Below are 17,376 nucleotides of genomic sequence, written 5' to 3'. Positions count from 1 at the left end.
AAACTCAGTCAGGCCTGGTACCAAGCGCCTTCTCTCACTGAATCATGTTGGGGACCCAGCTGTTGTGGAATATTACTTTGACTAGGCAAATACGTGTTACATTTGTTTATGCTGCATTTATGTAAAGATGTGCGGCTGTTTCACCTGGCCTGCTTAAGGCACCTGATTGGTCTAATAAAAAGCTGAACCACCAGTAGCTAGGCAGTAGGTGGGTGGGGCTGGCGGGCAGAGAGAATAAATAAGAGAGAGAGAAGAGAATGAGGGTGGAAGAGAGGGAGACACTTGAAGCCAACCAGCCAAGCCACCAGCCAGACTTGGAAGAAGCAGGAAAAGTAGGTCATACTGAATGAAAGAAAAGTAAAAAGCCCCAAGGCAAAACATGAAGAGAAACAGGTTGATTTAAGCTATAAGAGCTAGTGAGACAAGCATAAGGCCGAGCATTCATAACTAATATGAAGTCCTGTGTCACGATTTGGGGGCTGGCATTCTGAGAAAGCCTGCTACACCCAGCCACAGTTTCATCAGATTACATCCTAATCAAGGTACCTTTGGAGCCACCCTATAATTTCACTTATCATTAAAGGGGGGCAGAGCTTTTTGGCAACCCTTTGAGATGTAATGAGAGCCACCAAAGTTGTTTGTGGAATGAACCGCTGCTATGGTGCTCCCATGGCTCTCCTTTGAAAGCCGCTGCTATGGTGCTCCCATGGCTCTCCTTTGAAAGCTGCTGCTATGGTGCTCCCATGGCTCTCCTTTGAAAGCCGCTGCTATGGTGCTCCCATGGCTCCTTTGAAAGCCGCTGCTATGGTGCTCCCATGGCTCTCCTTTGAAAGCCGGACCCTCTTCCCCAAGTGTCTCTTTCTACCTCCTGTGGCTTCATTTTGTTTTTTCTTTTTTTCAAGACATGGTTTCTCTGTGTAGTCCTAACTGTCCTGGAACTCGCTCTGTAGACCAGGCTGGCCTTGAACTCATAGAGATCTGTCTGCTGCTGCCTCCCAAGTGCTGAGATTAAAGGTGTGCGCCACCATACCTGGCAGTTTATTTTTATATCTATGTATATGTGATGTGCTTGTCTGTGTGTGCGCCATGTTCATGTAGTGACCATAGAAGCCATAAGAAGGTGCCAGACTCCCTGGATTAAGAGAAGTGCTCTTAATCACTGAACCATTTCTCTCATGCTTAAATTTATGTTAGAAATCTATTTTTACTTTATTTTATTGAGACACAGTCTCACCATGTCTTACGGTTGGCCTTGACCTTGGCATATAGATCAGGATGGCCTTGTGATGCACCTGCTTCCCAAGTGCACCACTGTACCCAGCAGAAATCTCTTTTTAATAAATTCCAGTCCTACTTATACTGGCTGATCCTAAAGTCCTTGCCTGGGGCAAATTCAAGGATGCAGCTTTCTGCTAGTAGAGGCCCCTGAAGGATGGTGATCTCAGTCGGCCAGCTCTATGCTGGGCTGTGTCCCCTGAAGGATAGGGACCTCAGCTGGCCCACTCATACTGAGTCGGTCTCCTACTGTATTGTTGGTGACCAGGCTGAACTGATAGAATCACGTTTAAGGGCCACTCTCCCGCAAGTCCGCTAGATTCCTTGCCTCTCTGAGAGGCTTTGAACACATTCTTTGACATTCCAGTCACCTTAAGGAAGGCCTTTAAATAGCCCTGGCTAACCAACTGAACAAGTTCGTACTATCTTATGCAATATAAGTGGACTTTCTTTTCTTTTCCTTCCTTCCCTCTTTCTTTCTCTTCCTTCTTTTTTTGTTAAAACAGAGTCTCATATGTCCACCAGGGTGGCTTTGAGTTCCTCAACCAATTACAGGCATGAGTTACTCTGCCTGTCTGTGCTGGTGACGCAGCCCAGGGCTTTGTACATACAAGGGAAGCCAGTGCTATGCCAACTGAGTCTCATGACTCATGCACCTAGCTTAGTTCTTAAATTTTTATTTTATTTCATGTGCACAGATATTTCGCCTTCATGTGTATCTATGTACGGTTTCATGCCTATGGTCCATGAAGGCCACAAGAGGGTGTCAGATCCCGTGGAACTAGGAATAGACAGTTGTGAGCTACCATATAGGTGCCTGGAATCAAACCCAGGTCCTCTGGAAGTGCCGCCAGTGCTCTTAACTGATGAGCTACCTCTCCAGTTTCTCATGCACCTAACTTAACAGTCTTGAGTGGGGGCTGAGGAGATAGTTCAGTGGTTAAGAACACTGGCTGCTCTTTCAGAGGACCTGGGTTCAATTCCCATGGCATGCTCACAACTGTCTGTAACTCCAGTTCTAGGGGATCTGACACCTCCACACTAATGCACATAAAACAGAGTTAAATTTTTTAAAAAATTGGTTTAATTTGCAGGCAAATGGATGGCTCTAGAAAAAAAAAACATTGAGTGAAGTAACCGAGACCCAGAAAGACAAATATAATATGTACTCACTCATAAGTGGTTTTTAGACATAAAGCAAAGAGAAACCAGCCTACAGCTGAACCTAGACAACAAAGAGGACCCTAAGAGGGACATACATAGGAAGGAGAAAAAGACAAGATCTCTTGAGCAAAATGGGAGAATGGGAGTCACAGGAGAGTGTAGAAGGGGAGAGGGGAAGAAGGGAGGGGAGCGGAGAAAAATATATAGCTCAATAAAAGAAAAAAAATAGTTTAAAAAACAGTCTTGAGTGAAGACAGCCTTGCCCTGCCTTAGTAAACATCGCTGAATAGTTTCCAGCATTTTAAAGGTTGATGTCTGACATTCAGTTTTACAGGATTTTGTCATTCCTATCTTGAACTGTGCTGAGCCTGCCATGTTCGCCCCATAGGGTCAGGAATAAAAGAGTGCTGTGGGGGGGGTGATAGTCTGAGGGCTTGGTCTTTTGGCAGAGCTACGGGAGGGGCCAGTGCAAGAATGCAAGGACAGCTGCACTGCCCGCATCCTATGCAGGCAGAGATGGGTGGCACAGCGGAGAAAGGGAGCCAATTATTTGGGTTAGGTGCTAAGCTTGAGTCAGTGAGTGGGAAGCAGGCACTTGTATAATCCAATCCAAGTGACTCCTGGCATTGACAGTGGCAAGGGGCAGTCCCTCCTTGCTCAGCATTATCAGAAAGGTCGAAGAGAAACAGCGGGACAGGCATTTCTGTGGGAGGTCTGTGTACATTTGAATTGGATATGGTTTTGGAATCAGGACAAAATAATGAGGCTAGCTATGACAGAGAATAAGGGTTCAAAAAATGGGTGCATGCAGTCAAGCTAAGAAACGGCACAATAGGGGGCTGGTGAGTGCCTGGCTTCCCTCTGCCCTTCCTTCCTATCTGCATTATCCCTTCTCTGTGGGACCACACCCATCCACAGACAGACACCTTCTGATGCTACAGCATCTTCTTTCTTGCAGTGTGCTCCTCTCAGAGTTGCTAGACGCAGAGGTTTGAATGTGTCCTCCAAAGGTTCATGGACTGAAGGCTTGGTCTCTAGTGGGTGACACTGATGTGTGGGAAATTAAAGAAGGAGGGCCTAAGTTGGGCTTGGGGGACATCAGATTCTGAACCTTTAGACCCGAGACTGAGTTTGTTTTATTGTCTGGAGACAAGGTCTCGGGTTGATCAGGCTGTCCCGGATCTCCCTATGTAGCCAAGTGTAGGCGTGTGCCAGATTCAGCTAAATCAGAGCTTGTAAATCCCTTTTCTTTACAAAGTGCCTTCTATCTGGTACTGTGTTGTCGCACATGGTGGATTAGTGCAGGAGGTCAGTACTGTGAGATTAAAGTTGTAAGAGATTGTGACTTCTGTCTGGAACATGCCCACAGCTCTTCCTCCCACATCTGCTGGCTTCCATGGTCTGAGCTGCCCTGTAACCTTTTGGAGAGGCCTCTAAAAGACAAGGGAACACTGGGTGAGTGGGGTTAGAAGCAGAACAGCAATTGTACCTAACACTGGGGGCCAAGCCCAGGGACTTGTGGTGGGGGCAGGTGGTTCTGCTCCAGGAGCTGTGTTCTCACCTCAAATGCCTTACTTTCAATCCTATGTGTTCTTTAAGTCTTTTTATCTGTTATGTTTGTTTTTAGGGACCAGAGCAGGACTTGGGCATCACCTTGTTTGTCCAGAGCTAGCCTACTGTTAGCCATGGTCCTTTGGGTGTTTCTGGATCCCAAGAGTTGAAAGTTTAGCTCACACAGATTTGCAAGCTAGCTTTGTTCAACTGAAATAGTAGTGCAGGCTGGGGTAGGACAGGGGCCACATGAATGACAGCACACCAATGCTGGGGCTTCTTTCCTGGAGTTCAGGAGGAGGAAGGGTTGATTACTATTTTCAGGGATAGATTAGATCACACATGCACTTTCCTGCTGCTCCTCCCTCTTCCCATAACATGTCTGATCTTAATTATATCATGTTCGATTTCACATAGGCTAAGATGGTGTCCAGTTTCAAACAGACTTAAGATGGTCCCTAAAAGGTGACCAGAGGGCCAGGTGCATGCTTTTAATCCCAGCACTGGGGAGGCAGAAACAGGTGGATCTCTGTGAGTTCGAGGCCAGCCTGGTCTACAGAGTGAGTTTCAGGAAAGGCTCCAAAGCTACACAGGGCACAATTTTTCTTACTGTGTATGTACACAGAACAAGTTCATACATGTAAAAGGAGCAGCGGGCCGCTTCCCGCCACCCAGCTCCCTTAACCCCGAAATAATTCCACAGAAACTTTATTCATTTAAACACTGCCTGACCCATTATTTCTAGCCTCATATTGGCTAACTCTCACATCTTAATTAACCCATTTCTAATAATCTGTATGTCACCACGAGCTCATGGCTTACTGGAAAAGATTCAACCTGTCTGACCTGGCAGCTTCATGGCGGGTGGCTCTCTGTCTCTGCCTCCTTTCTCCCAGCATTCTGTTCTGTCTACTCCGCCTATCTAAGCTGTTGTCCTATCAAAAGGCCAAGGCAGTCTCTTTATTTAACCAATGAGAGCAACACATAGAAAGAAGACCCTCCTATACCACAGGTTGGCCCTTCTAGTCTTCATATCAGGATACATTGGTTTACACTTGAACAGAAATTGTCTTGTGTGATTGTTACCAGGAGCAGGGAAATGGACCATTGTTTACAGGTGAAGGTGCAGGGTTAGGGATTCTGAGGTTGCTGGATGCTCCATTTGGAGAGGGGTGTGTGTGAATAGTACATGCAAATGAAGGAACTCAGATGCCAAGTGCATTAACTATGTGGGAGGATGCCTGGCCAAAACCAAATGGACACCCAGATAAAATTATCTCTTAGGTCTGTCTGTTAAATTCCCCCAAACAGCCGGGCTGTGGTGGTGGCGCACACCTTTAATCAGGAACTGTATTAAAGAGGTGCAGCATAGCTGGGCGCTGGTGGCACATGCCTTTAATCCCAGCACTTGGAAGGCAGAGGCAGGCAGATCTCTGTGAGTTCAAGGCCAACCTGGTCAAAAGAGCTAGTTTCAGGACAGGCTCCAAAGCTACAGAGAAATCCTGTCTCAAAAAAAAAATGAGAATTACAACCAATATAAACAATATCAAGCAAGAAACATGTGATAATTGTTTCAATAATTATCCTATCCTAAGGAGTTAAAGTCTTGTATTATAAATAACTTGGCCAAATCATAAGAGAAAAGTAACTATGACTATCTAGTCTTCAGCCCCATCAAGGACCTGAGAAGGGAAAATAATATTACTTGAGTAAGCAGGAAGTGCAATCAAGCAACTTCCAAAATGTGCAACAAATGACAGAAACAACTGGCTACTTCAGCAGTCACCTGAAGTCTCATTTGCAAGTTGGAACAACCAACTTTGGCTAAGGCCTAGAGTAACTGACAAACCATTTTCAGAGGCAGGGAATTTTTCAAAACCATCTTACTCTGTCTTGGCAAGATTTGACAGTCTTTTTTCTTGTATCCTGCTTGTCCTGTCTGGACATCATGCATTTTGTCAGTGGTCAATGCATGGGCAGTTTCTTGCCCAAAGACCAGTTTTGCCAAGAAGAAAACAAGCACCAAGTGGAGTGTCTTCGGTGCTCAACATTCTTTCAAAAGTAGATTGATGCTGCCAGGAGCAATCGTGTCTCATGTCAACAGAACCCTAAATTATTTAAATGCCATATTCTACAGCTCTTTGAAGTAGTTGAAGATTGCCTATTTATGTAGAATACAATCTCTATATATCTAAAGAACCTGATTAGTCTAGCTATAAATATGACAAACTGTAAGCTTCCGCACTTTTCTGTGGACACCCGAACCTCGAAACAGGCGCGCGCTTTCCTGACCCGAGCCCACGAGAACGGACGCATGTCCTAGGGGTTTGAACAGATGACACACACACAAAGAGACCGGCTCATCTGCCAAAGAGCAAGTGGCAAATGGCAACTTTATTAAATTCAAGTCAGATATTTATACCAGTGGGCAACCAGGATAAAAAAGGCAAGGCCTCCTCCCAACCAGAAGCAGGAGGAGAAGATTAAAGCTTCCCGGCCCCTCGGGCAGGGTCAGCCAGGGGAGGCAGGCTAAGGGCTCACTGCTAAGACCTTGAATACAGGTGGAATCACCATAACAAAGAGAACCAGGTTCTTGCTAAGTTATCCCCTCAAGCCAGAGCTGGTGCAGAGACTCCAGGAAGCCGGAGGTCACACGGCCCTGCGAATCGCCAGGAGAGAAGGGAAGAAACTTTGCTAGCTACAACAAACTTGAAAGACTATTGATCTATAATTCTTAATACCTATATAACTTAAAGACTAAGACTTCATATTAGAATATTAAACAATCTTTAAACAACTGTGCAACAAATGAGAACAATTGTTGGGAACTGCATGCCCTCAGACCCTGAATTTTCTGTGACCTCTTGCCTGCCAGAGTGAACAACTTGTTTTCCTATGCTTGCAGCTGCTCTGGGCATGAGACCCTCATAAGTTCCTGATGGCAGGGTAGTGGTTTCTGGTGGACTTGCAGCTGAAAAATCCTGAGAGCTAGGGTGTGGCCATTAGTCAAGTAGAGCCCTATTTAAACTGCCCTGGAATGGTGCGGGAGAATTATCTGTATTCTGTCAATCATGTATTTTAATAAAACGCTGATTGGCCAGGCAGGAAGTATAGGCGGGAAAACCAGACAGGAAGTAGAGGTGATGCAATGAGAACAGGAGAATTCTGGGAAGCAGGGAGGTTCCTCTGCCATTCCTGCGCAGACCACCAAAGAGGCAACATGTAAGCTGTCACACTGAGAAAGGTACTGAGCCCGTGTGGCTAACATAGATAAGAATAATGGGTTAAGATAAGTCATAAGAACTAATAAGTAGCCTGACCTAATGGGCCAATCAGTTTATAACCTAATGTAGACTCTGTGATTTCTTTCTCTTTGGGATTTGCCGGCTGTGGGGTACCGGGCAGGACGGAAACCCCAACAAGCCGGCCCCCTCATGTTACACTGGAACACAATAAAGGGGGCATTTTTGTTTCAAGGATGACCTCTCTCTCTCTCTCTCTCTCTCTCTCTCTCTCTCTTTCATGTATGTGTGTGTTTCAATCTTCAGCCCCTTGCTCAACTCGTGAACTGTCACATGGTAGACAGGTGGTACAGTACAAGTGGTCTGTACAGACAATGACCTCAAAATGTAAACAATGTACAAGTATCTTGATCAGAGGTAGAAATGTATATTGCAATATGATAAATATATCCTAAAATTGTATCAATATACAAAATGTCTTAAGCAGAGGTAGAAGCATGCATGCACACAATATGACAAAATAACTTTGCCTAGGTATACAAACATTGTAGACAAAATAGAAGCATATTCAATATAATTTAAGTTTGTATCACTATACAAAAACATATACCAATATAAATTGCCTATAAATAATAGCTCACAAGTATTCACTCCATTACTCACTTTTTTTTTTAAAATGAGTCAGCTTTTTTAACTATGCAGGCAATCCTGAATCCTCTCCTTGGTACTTAGAGAACACCAGTCTTTTTTTTAAATATTTATTTATTTATTTATTATGTATACAACATTCTGCCTCCGTGTATGCCTGCACGCCAGAAGAGGTCACCAGACCTCATTACAGATGGTTGTGAGCCACCATGTGGGTGCTGGGAATTGAACTCAGGACCAACAGCCAGTGCTCTTAACCTCTGAGCCATCTCTCCAGCCTCCATTACTCACTATTATTATTAGAGTGAGTAAGTTCACACTAATCTATTATCCCATCCAATCCCCCCCTTTTTCTTTCAAAGAGATCCCTGAGCTTACATAATTTTCCCCCAACTCTATACCAATTATAATCAACCCCTAATTGACAAACTTTGTTGGGAGAGTGGACATTGTCTCCTGGAATTACTTCCAGCTGTCATGGGGGCAATGGTTTTTCTATGGGATCCTGTGAAAGTAAAATGATGGTTAAGTTTCAAGATTGCTGTCTGGTATTGCAAATAGTATCTGAGGATTCGGTAGGGTTTTTCTGAGGTTCCTGTTTGGAGTTTGTCCAAAAAGTTGTAAAAAGGTGCACCACCATTTCAGCTAACCAAGTTGGAAGTCATCTTGAGCAGCTGGTACCCAAAACAGGTCTTATAGTAGTGCTATCAGCATCATGACACCATGGCCCCGCGTTGGGTGCCATGGGCATTGGGGAAATGTGCACAAGCTTGAGAAATGTCCAAGTCGCCACTAGCTCTGCCATGGCAGGGGTTTTACAAAAAAAAGAAATCTTAGAAGGTGAAAAGCAAGCCAGGCAGGCAGGGGTGGGAGACCTTCTGGGCTGTGGACCGTATGGGGCTTTTAGACTGGTCCACCTGGTAGGTGTGGAGTTGGGCCCCATGTTGGGTACCAGATAAAGACAGACCCCAAAAGGAAATACCACACTAGCTTAGAATTGAGTATAATAAAGGGTTATTTATTTAGAGGTAGACTCACAGATCACAGTGTTCTGCTCATATGGGGAACAGCAACTGAATCCCGCAGCCAGAAGAGAGAGAGCACACATGCGCTACATCAGCATTTATACTCTAAGGCCATGCCCAAGTGGGCGGGTAACTTAAAGGCTACTGGTTGAAGAATTTCCTACAGCAACATAGTGTCTCTCTGACTCCTCCTTCTTCTCCCTGCATTCAGTTTAGCTTCCCCACCTACATATAGAGCTGGGCATCAGCATCCATCCGTCTCTCTGCGTCCTCATTGTGGATGTTATGTGACCCTGCTTCAGGTCCCTGCCAGCTTGACTTCCCTGTCATGACGGAGTGTGAACCTGGTCCCCTTGAGTAGCAATTTTTTTCCATCCATAAAAAAGAATGAAGTTATGCTGTTGGCAGAAAAATGAGTGCAACTGGAAATAATCATATTAAGTGAATTGAGCTGCTCTCAGAAAAGTATAATGTTTTCTCTCATTTGTAGTTCCCAGACTACAAAATTATTTATGTATTCATATTTCCCCAAATCTGTCAGGGGCCTGCTAGCCAGAGGGGGAAGCCCCCACTGCGTCTCCAGAGGCCTCCCTTCTCCCCAGAGCCGCCTTGGAGTGCTCTTTGGTTTTACCTCAGTCTTGAGTGCGTCTTGAGTGCTCTCCAGTGATGTGCGGACTTGTGAACATTCCTGTATCTGTGCCTGAAGAGAGTCACACAGCCGGACATGAGGGCTCTGTTGCAACAAGCTAAAGGAAAGAATTTCAGAACCTTACACAGACTAGTACAAAGAGGAAGTAAGATGTGCTGGGGCTGCAGAGACGCACACTCAGCCAGGTGCTTGCTGCAGAGGCACAAGGACCTGAGTTGGATCCCCAGAACCCACATAACAAGTTGGGCGTGGTGGCACATACTGTAATCCCAGTCCTAAGGAGGCAAGCCTAGTGATCCGGATCAGTGAGAGACCCTGACTCAGAAAACAGGCTAGTCACTAGATTGACTCCTGGCCCCCACATGCATGTGCATACATGTGCATCTACACATGTGTCCACCTACACAAACATTCCCCTATAAACACAATAAAGAGAAAATGCACTGTTGAGGCAGAGTCATCAAGCAAAATCTCAAAGGGAGAGACATCTGTGTCCTAGGAGGGCTGGGGTTCCTTGGAAACAGTTAAGGGAAAGTCATCTGGTCTACTCCATGTGCCTGTATCTGTGTGGGACAGCAGGCTGCTCACTGCCCTAACTACTTGCACTTTGCTGATTCTGGCCACCGGGGAGAAGGCTCAGCAAGCAGTTCTGAATGCGGCTTCAGGTGCTTGTGTCAGATTACAGCAATGTGGCTCGGCAGCTGGAGGTGCTTCTGAACAAACCTGGGATCCCCAGAAAAGGTGGGAGGGAACCACCTCGATTCAGAGTTGTCCTCTGACTCTACGTACACAGTAAACAGGATAAAAAGATACTATAGGCCCTAGACTCGGCACTGTGCAGTCAGGGTCCAGTGAGGAAAGTGTGGGAATCTACTTGTCTGTGGCCTCTGGTCTCCATCATTCAGCTAATGTCAGATAGCCAAGCATAAGAACTGTGTAGAGCCTCTTAGTGTTGGTGACTTTGGAAATGCTGGCACAAGTGACTCCGTTCTCTTAGCTTTGAGACTGGGCTTTGCTGGCCTCAAGCTAACAATCCTCCTGCTTCAGCCTCCTGTGCACTGGAACTGTAGGTATGTGCCACCATGCACTCACACTGTCAACGTTGACAACCCGTCTTATACCAGTTGGTTTGTTTGGGTTTTTGAGACAGGGTCTCACTGTCTAGCTCTGGAACTTCCTATGTAGCCCAAGCTGGCCAGAAATACACCTGCTTCTGCCTCAATTGTTGGGATTAAAGGCATGTATCACCAGGCATGTCTCTTGTGGCAGTTGTTAACTGTCACCCATTGCTGGGATGTGGCTTTTCCTAGTTGGTCTGACCCAATTGGTGATCTTATTTTGTGCTGGGAGGGGCAGGCAGAAAGGGAGAGAGATGCCAAAAATGCTTTTCACCTGCCAACTGTAAGCAGCTGAGAGGGGGAGAGGGAAGAGTGGGCTGGAGCCTTAGATTCGAATGTGCAGAGTCTCAGGAGGAAGGAGTTCCTTTGCTCTCTGAACTCGGTAGGCACCCTTTGTCCTGGGTCCACTTGCTCCTTTTCTTTGACAGGTTGCAGGGTGGTGGAAACTTTTTCTCTTTTCTTTCTCTGAAGGTCAGCATTAAGTTTAGCCCCTGTGGTGCCTGTTAAACAACAAACTTCTTAATTGAAAAAAGGTCTGTAACAAAACGTCAAGAGATCCAACCTCACCTTTAAAAAATTTATTTTCGTTATTTTTAATGAAGTATATGCATGGGCATACACACATTAATGAAGTGTAGGCCTATGTGTCTGTATACGAGTGTGTGCATATAAGTATGTCTGAATATTAGTGTGTGCACATAAGTGTGATGTTCTGGGGGCCAGGGGCACTGAATCCCCTGGAGCTGGAGTTAGAGGCAATCCCGAGTCACCCAATGAGGATGCTAGGAACTGAACTTGGATCCTCTGTAGAGGCCGTATGTGTTCTTAACCACTGAGCCATCTCTTCAGCCCCCACTAGACTGGCCAGTGGACAAACATGTGGAGCATTTTCTTGATTAATAACTGATGTGAGAGGATCCACTGTGGTTGGTGGGCTAGGCAAGTGGTCCTGGATGGTCCTGAGCGGTCCTGAGCAAGCCCTGGAGAGCAAGCCAGTAGGCACCATTCATCCATGATCTGCGCGCCTCCTGTCCTGACTTTCTAAAATGCTGGACTGTGACCCGAGACTTGTAAACTGAAATCACCTTTCCTCGCCGAGTGTCTTATCACAGCAACAGAAACCCTAAGGCACGTGTAGTACAGAATAAAGAAAGGCCTAAATTAAGGCACTTTAAAAATATATTGGTGGGGGCTGGAGAGATGGCTCAGTGGTTAAAAGCATTGCCTTGTCTTCCAAAGGTCCTGAGTTCAATTTCCAGCAACCACATGGTGGTTCACAACCATCTGTAATGAGGTCTGGTGCCCTCTTCTGGTCTGCAGCATACACACAGACAGAATATTGTATACATAATAAATAAATAAATATTTAAAAAAATATATATATTGGTGGAAACATTAGGCAAACGGGTTAAAGTGGGGGAGAAATCTCTGCTATGGGTTTCAAACTCTGCCCATTGCTTTTGGGTGGGTAGAAGCTAATTAATATGCTAACACATGCATCACAAAGGCTCTCTTGGTTAGTGGCAGGGTGTTAGCTCAGACACAGAGGTGGCCACAGGATGGCAAAAGAGCCCAAGTGTCATCAGGCCCTGAACCTGTGACATTCCAGCCTCTGCACAGTGGAGGTGGCTGGAAGAGCTCTTCAGGGCTCTTGTTCTCACCCTCACCAGACTGGCTGAGGCCTTCCTGCAGGACTGGAATAGGACCGACCCAGATGCCCTCTTCCAAAAATCCCCCAGATGGCTCTTGTAAAAGTTCTGACAGTGCCACAGCCCCTGCAGCAGTTGTCCCCACTCCCTGACTGGTCCCCTGTGAGCATCATGATTTCCAGGTGCAAGGTCTCTCACTTGGCCATGGGAGTTGACATCAAAGTGGGTACTGGTGGCCACACGTCCTGGCTTCCCACTGCGTCCGCCCAGAAATCAGAGAGCCCACTGCAGTTTTTGCTGCACAGCCCTCCCTTCCCAGAGCTGTAAGAGCAGACCCCACTTCCCCCACCACATAGACCCGATGCCTTTCTTCAGCCGTCCCCCACATGCTGTCTGTCCTGGTGCTGGGCCCTGAACTCATGTTCAGTCTCCAGCACCCACATGGCAACTCAGACCTGTCTGTCTATAACTGCAGTTCTAGGGGATCTGACGCGCTCTTCTGACCTCTTTGGGTACCAGGTACACATGTGATATACATACACGTGAGCAAAACACCCATACACATCAAAACAATGAAAACAGGAGGACTGGAAGGCACCTCCTCCAGGCTGGTGAAGAGCTAATGGAAACTAAAAAACTACAGTGAACAGTATACTCACTGGTAAAAGACTGTGTGACTAGGGATAACTTTATGAAATTCTGTTCTCATCAATCCTATTTAACATCATAGTCAAGTCGTAGTCTCGTGGTCAGGACAGTAAGGTCAAGGACAGCCAGGCACAGCGGTAGAGCTGTCTGTGTTGCTAGTGTTGTAATCTCCTTAGCCAAAACCCCGGCAAGCATTCATGGGGCTACTGAGTGACTTGGCAGTCACAGGACACAGTGCCGCACACTCACCAATAAGGAGCAGGTGGCACTGAAATGTAAGCAGACATTCCTGCTCTGTCCATCCTGGCAGGAGGATCCAAAGATACTTGTGTCCCTTTCTTTGTCTATTAGACCTTTAAAACGTTCTCCAGGAAATCTGAGTTTTCTCAGGAGTCACACGCTGGGGAAGAAGAAAGCTTGAGTGAGGCCTGGTTCAGTCAGGAGGAAGCTTGTCTCCCAAGAAGGGATTTCACATGATTCTGACTTGTCAGATCCACAGCAGGAGACCCTTGGCACCCAGGTTGTCTTTGTCCTGATTCAGTGGGGATAATAAGCTAGCCACACTATAGCCAGGGCTGCTTACCCTCACATCAGGGACACACGACAACCAGGGCTGCTTAGATGGTCTGGGCCAGAGGGACACTGGATTGATTTGTTCCTCTTCCTAATGTGACCACATTTAATGTGATAACTCCCTTTGCGTTTCACCGTGACTTTATCTGTTAACTGGCCAAGCTTGCTGTGGCACAAGCCTGCCTGCCTGTGCCAGCCAGAGGCTGACCCTGGGACCCCCAACCACTGGATCTGTTTGGCTACTCGTCTTAGGAGTAAGAGGGAAATGAGATTATTCCATTCAACCAACCCAGGAAGATGACTAGTCTTCCTTCCAGAAGCCACAGGAGCCTGGCAGAGCAGAAGCTGAGGGTCTGATCTGAGTCCTTTGGAAATCCTGGCACTGGGCAGTGTCTGCTCCTGGCATGTGACCACCTGCAGGAATTTGGGACTGAAGGAGAAGGAAAAAAAACTTTTTTTTCTTCAAGGAATTAAAGGTGTGTGCCGCCAACACCACCACCCGACTTCATTAAAATCTTAAGGGAATCTATTCCATTGCCATGTAAAGTATCTAAGAAAAACAAAGGGTGGTAGTTAGTTAGATCATGGCTGCTTACTAACATAGTAAAGAAGGCAGCTGGTGCCATCTGTACGCCCCAGACTAGATGGACAGATATACTGTAGTCATGAACTGGCAGATTCACCATTGCCAAGGTTTTTGGCTTCTCCAGCTCACCTACCCAGAGTTTTAAAACAATCCTGGTTGAAACCTTAGCACTTTGGGGGAGGGGTTGATTTACAAGCTGATTCTGGAATGTCAGTCCACAGCTGGTTCCTATAAAGACAGGCTCAAATTTCTCATGGGGTCACTGCCCCCATTTGGAGGTGGTTTCATCATGAGGCGTTCTGTGTCGTAGAGTTCACTGTTCCAGACTTCAAGGTGACTGAGCGTTTGGGGAAATAACTGGAGACTTTGAGGTGCCTGCTGGGGGTTTGGGGCAGGGCGGAGGATGCCTTAGTTGGCTATCATCTTCACGTCAGGCCTGAAGGGGTGTGAGACAGGTCAGGCACGACATTCAAGACTTTAGAGCACCCTAAGAAATTAGCACACTTCTGGGCGGAGCAAAGCAGAGAGCTGATCCAAAGCAATGGGGGGTGCAGTCCAGGCTTCCATCAGTCTGTGCTGCTTATCAGAAAGCAGTTTCTAAACTCCTGTAATAGTGTGCTGTTCACTTCTCCAGCAGTGGCCAGCCTGCGCTAGAGTTCTGATGAAAGGGTAGTGCACACAGGCAAAGAAACAGTCCTTCTTCAAAATGGGTTGAGCTTGACTTCATTACCCCATGCGTGGTCTACTTCATACTCGCAGGAGCTGTCTGTTGTGTAAGAGATGCCTGTGCAGTTGGTGTCTGAGGCTGGCATCCTGTTTGCCTGGCATGTTAACTTCACACTGGCTTTTCTTTCTCAGATGTAAGATAAGTTCGCTCACTCTAGTTTCATTCTGCTGCTGTACAAATACCACAACCAAAACCAATCTAAAGGAAAAGGCTTATTTCATCTCATTAGTTTACAGTCCATCACTGAGGCATCAGGGCAGGAAGTCAAAAGCTGGCCTGCTGGTCTATGTGACGTTACCTCTCAGCACAGAGGGCAGCAGAAACCGTGCAAGAATGCTGCGTGCTGCTGGCTCACTTGCAGACCTAGGCCTTGCTAGCTTTCTTATTAGACTATGCCTACCTGCCCAGGAAATGGTGTTGCCCACAATGGGCTGTGTTCTTCTGTATCAACTGAGATTGTTAATTCTTCAAATCTGTTTTGCTAGTTTCCTGCTTTTGTCACTAGAATTTTTCCTTTTTTCTTATCATATTTCTTCGTTTTAGTGTCTTCGCCCTGTTCTAGTGAACTCAAGGTCAGAGGTGGGCCAAGCGTGGTAGCACGAGCTACCCCAGTCCTCAAGAAGGCAGGAAGGTCAGAAAAAAGCATTAACTGTATTTGATCTTCTAGATTTGCAGTTCTCACGCTGTGGGTCGCGACCCCTTTGGGAGGCAAATGACCCTTTCACAGGAGTCGGCTGAGAGCATCAGAAAACACAGATGTCTACATTATGGTTCACCACGGCAGCAAAAGTGCAGTTAGGAACCCCAAATGATGTCTAGTCTATTTTCTTCAACATACATACAGCCATTCCAGCGTTCTGGCTAGAATTTGACTGGCTTTTGTAACGCTCCATCTCAGTCATGCTGTTTCCTTACATTTTTAATTTAGCATTTATAAACATGTAGTAGAATTTTGCTTCCCACTTCAACCTGATAGTCTTTATTATTTGGTCCGGTCTGTTTTTAATTTTTTTTCAAGGTTGCCCTGATTGTCCTGGAACTTGCTATGTAGACCAGTGATGTGTGATTAATAAAACTCAGAGAGAGAAATTAGAGTTCAACCTGAAGGTCAGAAAAGCAAGACAGACAGCCACTGGCTCTTACGTCTACCTCAGTCTGAAATGACGATCCTGCCTCTGGGAATCTCAGACTGAGACTGTCTGAGAGCTGTCTCCTGTTTTATAATCCTAAAGCTGGAATTAAAGGCATGCACCACTGGAATTAAAGGTGTGTGTTACCACTGCCTGGTCTGTAAGGCTGACCAGTGGATGAGGCTCCTTTACTCTCTGAACTTCAGGCAAGCTTTATTTATTAAAATACAAATGAAATGCCACTCACTATAGGCCAGGCTAGCTTCAAAGTCACAGAGGTCGGTCTGTCTGTCTCTGCCTCCCAAGCGCTGGGATTAAAGGTGTGCGCTGCTCCACCTTCCTCCTGTTTATGTCTGTGCAGCACACCTAGGCCTGTTCATGGAGTTTAGAGTTCTGGGGATGGTTATGAACTGCCACGTGGGTGCCCAGAACGGAAGATGGGTCCTTTGCAAGTGCAAATGTTGTCATCTACTGAGCCTGCTCTCCAGCCTGATTTTAATTCCCTAGGCCTTGTGCATGCTGGGCAAGTGCTATACCTGGGGCTCGGCTCCTGGCTTCCATTGCACTTTGTCATATTTGACTTTTTATTTTTTAGACTGGTAGAATGTTGAAAAACATTTATGAACTAAAAAATCCACTAAATCGTGCTTTTTGTTTTTTAATCTTTACTTTTAAAGATTTTTAGTTATATATATGTGTGTGTGTACACTTGAGTATAGGTGCCTTCAGAAGGCCAGAAGTGTGGGATCTCCTGGAATTATGAGCAGTTGTGAGCTGAATGTGGGTATCAAACTTGTACACGCTCTTAACTGCTAAGCCATCTCACCCCAAGTTTTATTTTTCAGCAAAAGGTTTCATGTAGTCCAGGCTGGCCTCAAATTCTCAATCTCCTGCCTTGACAGTGCTGGGCTTATAGACTGAAGCCATCATCTTGGCTCATTTGGTGCTGGCAATTGAACCTTCAGCACTGTACCTACTAGGCAAGCATAGCTGAGCTTCATTTTCAGCCTCCCCGCTTCCCCAAACTGGATTTTCTAACAGCCCTGGCTGTCCTGGAACTCACTTTGTAGACCAGGTTGGGATTAAAGGCATGAGTAACCACCACCTGGCTTCATTCAACCTCTTGTACGTTTTTCAGACAGGACCCTGTTATTATCGAACCCACAGAGCTCACGACTCAGCCTGAATACTGGGGTTACTGCCTGTCTAGGAACACATGTAGTGACTGTACACTGAACTCAAGCAGCTGCCTCCCTGCAGGGAAATCAGGAATGGACAGGAATTGTAGGAGGTCCCCGTGTACATTCTCCCTTCAGATCTCAAGACAACCAAGTTATTCGTCCTGGATGTTGTACAAAGTTGTTTTATAACACTCCCATATGTGTTCCTGT

Source organism: Myodes glareolus, chromosome 19 (genome assembly GCF_982192425.1).
Source record: "Myodes glareolus chromosome 19, mMyoGla1.1, whole genome shotgun sequence".
In the NCBI taxonomy this organism is placed as follows: domain Eukaryota; kingdom Metazoa; phylum Chordata; class Mammalia; order Rodentia; family Cricetidae; genus Myodes; species Myodes glareolus.
The sequence above is the reverse complement of the archived record's forward strand: the minus strand, read 5'-3'. Positions refer to the sequence as shown.